The sequence below is a fragment of the Nicotiana sylvestris genome, chromosome 6 (genome assembly GCF_000393655.2).
Source record: "Nicotiana sylvestris chromosome 6, ASM39365v2, whole genome shotgun sequence".
Lineage (NCBI taxonomy): Eukaryota > Viridiplantae > Streptophyta > Magnoliopsida > Solanales > Solanaceae > Nicotiana > Nicotiana sylvestris.
This window is the reverse complement of record NC_091062.1, coordinates 168,233,958-168,240,079: the sequence shown is the minus strand read 5'-3', so window position 1 is coordinate 168,240,079 and position 6,122 is coordinate 168,233,958.

Genomic DNA, 6,122 nt, shown 5'->3' with positions numbered 1-6,122 from the left:
ATCCAATCTGCCGGAACTATGTATATCTGATTCTCGTCATTCGGGGCATGATACGTAGGCAACCCACATAGGGTCCGGTCTTCCTAGTGAATCTTAGGTTCTTGGCTTTGCGGGGTCTTAGCCAAATTTTTCACTTCTAGCCATCTTTTGGCCGCATAAGCCATTTTGCAAAAATAGCCTCAATCATGTCTTGCATGTTGTCCAATAGGAAGTGTTATAGTCTCACATAGTGTTCTAGGTCTTTAACTTTATTTGGTCTTAATTTTCTCATACAGGTGTGAGTTTACTTACTGGAGTTTGAGCATGACAGACGCTCTAGGACCATCCAGTCCGGATCACTCATTCAGGAGTTTGCTTGAGGAGATTTTTTTTATGTTTTTAGTCTGTTGTTCTTTTTTATGTCATCTTTTATCTTCTAGTTTTGTACAGTAATGTCGAGTCTTTTAGGTGATGTTAGAGTTTGTCATAGTCTAGTTAAGTTTGCCGAGTCTTTTCTTATTGTATTTCTTGATTTGTATTTGGAAATGTGTTACAAATGAGAAATACAAAAAACATTTAGAAATTTTGCGTTTTATATTTTCGTTAGATGTTTTCTTTAGAATACTAATTCTAGGTTTTTGTTTTTAAAAAAAAAATTCATTTGAGGTGGTTTTTCCTTTAGGCAATTAATATCTAGAACTTAAAATAAAAATTATTTTTATATTTCATTTAGTATATTAGGACTAAAAATTAAAAAAAAAAGAATTTTTTTAGTACCTCTTTAAAAGTTTTCTTTAAGATATTAATTCCAAAAATCCAAAAAGATTTTCTTTTGAGGTTCATCTTTGGCAAATTAATGAAAAATGAATAGAAAAAAAAATTCTTTTATTTTTACTAGAACTTTAAGACATTGTATATAGAAGAAAAAGAAAACAACATACTTTATCTTTGGTTTATCTTCAAAGTTTCTCCCTTAGGTAATCAAACTGAAATCCAAAAACATTTTTTTTTATCTTTTTCATTTTTTGGTTTGAAATCTTTCTTTCAGGATATCAAACGGAAATATTTTTCTTTGGTTCATCCTTTATATTTCTTTCCTAAAAAAATCAAAAAATATTTTTCTCTTCTAGGAGTTTTTCCTTAATAATTTTTTGTCATAGTAATCATTAAGGTAAAAAAAATAAAAAGAAAAAAAGAACGTTAGTTTGTTTGCTTTATTCCCGATCTTCCCAAACTACGCAAAGATCTAATTCATACGACGTCATAATACGTAGGCAACCTACATAGGGTTCGATCGAATAATTTTTTTTAGAAAAAGAAAAAAGAAAAAAAAAAGTGATGAAATTATGGGATGTGAGAAATGAGAGGAAAGAAAAGAGTGATAATTAGAGAGAAAAAAAGAGGAAGGAAAATGATCAAGCCAAGAAGTGCTAGAAAAGAAAGAAAAGAGAAGATTGAAATGAACAAATTGGGATGATGTCAACTGACCTTCGTACCCTCGAAGTCATTTTAGAACTAATAACTGTGGCTAGGTGCATTGCACATAAAGTGAGATTAGCTTATGTTAAATGCCCTAACGCTAACGTGATGACTTCATCTTCATAGCAGAAATGTGGTTGGTTTGTGGTTCTTAAAGTGGTAACTCTTCTCTACAATATAAGGTCGAAAGGCAATGGCAGACGGCAACAGAAAAGAGTCGGTTGATACTGGTGCCCAAAAGACTTTGGTTAAACAGGGCAATGGGTTGGTTGAAGAGGTAAGGATGTTAAGATAACACATTGCGGACATGTATCAGACTTGGATGATTGGGAAAGCACTACCCCCGCCACCACCGAGCTTCTTAGATGCTACCCTTACCTAAACTCTGGTCATAGTGCCAGATGATCCCCCATACTCTCCAGATCCACCCGCTTATCACAACTTTCCCAACCACCCTAGTAGCTCCATCACTCATCCTCCATTTACCTTTCCCCAAAATTGCCCTCCTGTCATATCCACTATTCCCATGATCACAACTTCTCAACAATCTTCCCTTCATAGATCCGACAATGAACATCCACTCAAAGCTTATGATGCCCAATATTACCCCTCAGAGGTTGCCCACAAGATTTCTAACTCAAACAAGCAGAGCCCTCGGGATGAGCCTCATGTTGAAAATGAAAAGTTCACATGAAATGAAGGGCGAGATGAGATATTCAAGAAGCTGAAAGGTATAGAACAGTCCTTAAAGAGCATGCAAGGGATGAGAAATCAGATTAATATGTTCCCTAATGTTCATCTTCCCGCGGGGTTTAAAGTGCCAAAGTTTAACTTGTATGATGGACGTGGAGATATGGTAGCCCATCTGAGGGGTTATTGCAGTGAAATAAGAAGTATTGGCGGGAAAGACGAGTTGCTGATGGTGTATTTTAGTGAAAGCCTGATTGTGGCAGTCTTGAAATGGCATACACGTCAAGATGTCAGTAAGTGGCATACATGGCATGACATGGCTCAAGATTTTGTTCGACACTTTCAATACAATATAGGCATTACCCCAGACCGCTCCTCCCTATCTAATATGAAAAAAAAACCGAGGAAAGCTTTAGTTAGTTTGGGCTCAAATAGAGGGAACAAGCTGCTCGGGTTAGTCCCCTAATTGGTAAAGAAGAAATGTTTGAGCTTTTCCTACAAGTCCAGGGGCCTACCTACTTCAGTCATTTGACCTCGGCCTTGAGAAAACCTTTCAATTATGTGGTAAAAAAGGGGGAGATGGTAGAAGAGGGAATCAAGTCAGGCAAAATCATGAGTTATTATGCATTGAAAGACACTACTAAAAACATTCAGAACATCTCACTAAGTTCGGATGAAATAAAGAGAAATAGAAAAGATGTTGTTGAGTCGCGCCAATGACAGGATCCAGTGGGCATTCCTGCTCAATGCTTTCAGCCTCGATATCGACCCCATTGATATCCCTGTGCTCCAGATAATCCTCCCCGATGCTACTTCTCTCCACAAAACCCCCAAAGTCGTACATCACCTTCCCAACACTCCATCCACAATGCACCACCATATGCTCCACACCCACGAGACCCGCGATGGCCTACACCACTTCCACAAATGTCTTACCCGCCCCCTCAAGCATACTAACCACCTACCCGCAAAAGGTTCCAACCAAGGCCGTAGTACAAGATGAAAAGGCAAAAGTAAAAGGAAAAGACTTTCACTCCCATTAGAGAATCATATGCCAGTTTGTTCCAAAGGTTGAGGAAATTGGACATGTTGAAGCTGATTCAGATAAAAATGCCTAATCCTATTCCAAAGAATTTTGATTATTCTAAAAGGTGTGCATATTGCTCTGATGCCTCAGGTCACAGTACAGAAAAGTGTTGACATCTAATAAAGCAATTCAGAAGCTTATTGATGCAGGTGACATTGTCGTGCAAAATCCAGATGCAGTAGACACTAGCCAAAGTCCATCGCCTGTTCATAATGAGACTCATATGGTGGGTATGATTTATTTTGAAAAGGAATATGAGAATTCTTCTTAGATCCTCGTAAGTCCACGTGCTGCAAAGCTTTCAGCGCTATCAGGGGTTGATCTTAAGAATGAGCCGGCAAAAGGGACCCAAACGCAATTTGCTAAAGTCAATGTGATGAAGACTTGTGGAGGTCCTAGTAATATTTATCCGAAACTCAATGGCTAAGATGTCGTGCTTGATAATTGGAAAGACGATCCATCTCTTGGCTAGCTGGGGAGGAGTCTTGGTGGTTTATTTTGTTGTCATTTCTGTTGTCCGGGTTATTTTTAGGGTTGTAATCCGGATATTGTCTTGTGACTCAAACTCTTCTATCCTTTTATTTTGCTTAGTTTGTTTAGTCGTTGTAGCTCATTTAGTGTTGTCTAGTTTTGTTCCAGGGTTGTAATCCCAGCTTATTTTACTTATTTTGTTGTTCAAACCCTTCCAGCATCTGTCTAATGCAATTTCCTGTTTTCTGTTATTTTGGTCAGTGTTTGTTTAGTTCTCTTTTTCTTTTATAGTTCTTTTTCTGCTAACTTTAGTGACATGATATGCATGCATAATTTTAGTTCTGGTCTTAAAGGTTAGCCTAACCATGGAGCAATGAGACAATTTTGAGAATGATAGGGACATTTGAGGGAAGTAAGTAAAGAGATTCTGAGATCGCTTAAAGCCCGAATTGTGAGAAACTGGGGCAGATAATTTGGTAAGTCAATAGGGTGACAAGAATTCGAGTGCATCCCGAACAATTTGAAGCAAGCAACTTTGAGTTCAAGTGCATCTCAAGTTACAAGATAAAGTCAAGAAAGTTTTCTTCGAGTTGACGGAGAGTATCCATTGTGAAGGAAAAATTACCCGACGAGAGTTTTGTACTTGACAAGGCGCTAAAGAAAAGGGGAAGGCATTTCAGTGATATAAATGCCAAAGCTGCAAAAGAAATGTTGTGTGTGCTCTTCCTTTTTCATTTCAAGTTGCATGTGTTGTACTCGGTATTTTCAGGGATTGGGAGACCCTCTTTCAGCTACCCAAACACATATACCATTCGATACAATTTTGAGCCTACACTGATTTCTTTGACCTCCCATCTTTTGGAATGAAGTTAGAGTCATACGAAAAAAAGGTTCATGTCCCCATAAATTTATTTTAGAAAGTTCATTCCAAAAGGAAAATTCAACAAAAAGGAAAGAGAAAAAAATAGAGATAAAGAAAAAAAGGAAAAAGAAAAAAAAGAAAAAGAAAAGGAAAATAGTAATAAAAGGTAGTGTTGTGAACTACGTTTGACCTGATTCTTATCACCACAAGATACGTAGGCAGTCTTACGGTTCGGTCATACAAACTAAAATATTTCATAATTCCATGAAGTCGAGAGTGGGGCAATCTTTCTTAGAAATTCGATCTCAAAAAGAAAAAAAAGGATAGTCAAATTCCCTTGTTTCAGAATTGGGGCAAAGTTTTTAAAATGGATTGCAAAAGTTGTAAATAAATTAACCCTGTTATCTTAGTTGTTTTGAGCCTTTGTGATATCCTTCCTTTCTAACCCTGTCCAAAAGCCACATTACAGTCCAAAAAAACCTCCCAAATAATCTTTGAGAGTGTTGAGTTAGCCATGCCAGGAGCGTATGATGTTTTACTATGGTCAATGCCTTGTTATCTATAGAAACGGAGGAAAGAAGAAAAAAAATGAGAGTGTCTTATCGGTGAAAACTTTCGCAGGCACCATAAGGTGACGGTCAATTGAGAGAAAGAACAAAATGAGAGAGGCTTGATGGTGAAAACCCTTCGAGCACTACAAGTCGAATAAGGATTTTGAATCAAATAGGATAATCGGAGCATTGAAGCCCAGTTTCACGGCGAAGAGGTACAACAAGATTTGAACATTAGATTTGCTTGACAGATTAGACCACTTAATCCAAAGGTGCATGTCATGGTCATTAGAGTTGGTATCCACATCTGATAAGTTTCTACTTTGCAATTTTCTTGTTAGGAATCATCTCTTTCCATTATCTGTTACTCTGTTCCTTTATCTTGTTTACTTCCTCTTCCTCAGTTTATTTGGTCAGAACAAGTTAGAAATGACTTCAAAATTTGCCACCAGCTTTCCAATTGATCAAAACGGAATCTGGCTAGCACATCAAAGTGGCATGCGTTAGGAAAGAACAACAGGCGCACTGAGTTGGTAACAATCAACGTGCTTTGGGATTCATGTGAAATACAAAGGTTTAGTATATGTCAATTCATGAGCACAATGCAACAGATAAAGGGTTTGGTCAGTCAATAAACAGTCAAGGTCTTTCGAGTTGAAATCGAAGTTATCATGGGAAGTGAAGGAGCAATCGCCCTCAAAATCAAGGCCGCAAAACAACCACCATGTTTAAACTCACAAGTTTTCTTTGATTGAAATAGAGACAGGAAATTTTGTTTGTTCCGGAGAAACCCTCTATGAGGAAAGCAGGTGCTAGACAGGCTCGGCAGTAAGTTCCAGTACCCTCCTGGATAACAAGATTTAGTAAGTTTTGAGACTCTTGCAAATGACAAAGGTCTAACGAGAGGTCTACTTTTGGGATGTATAATTTAGCATTTAAGTTTTTCACTTTTGAGATGAGACTTGGTTTGAAATTTTTCAAGATAAGGGAATTTAGCTTAGAA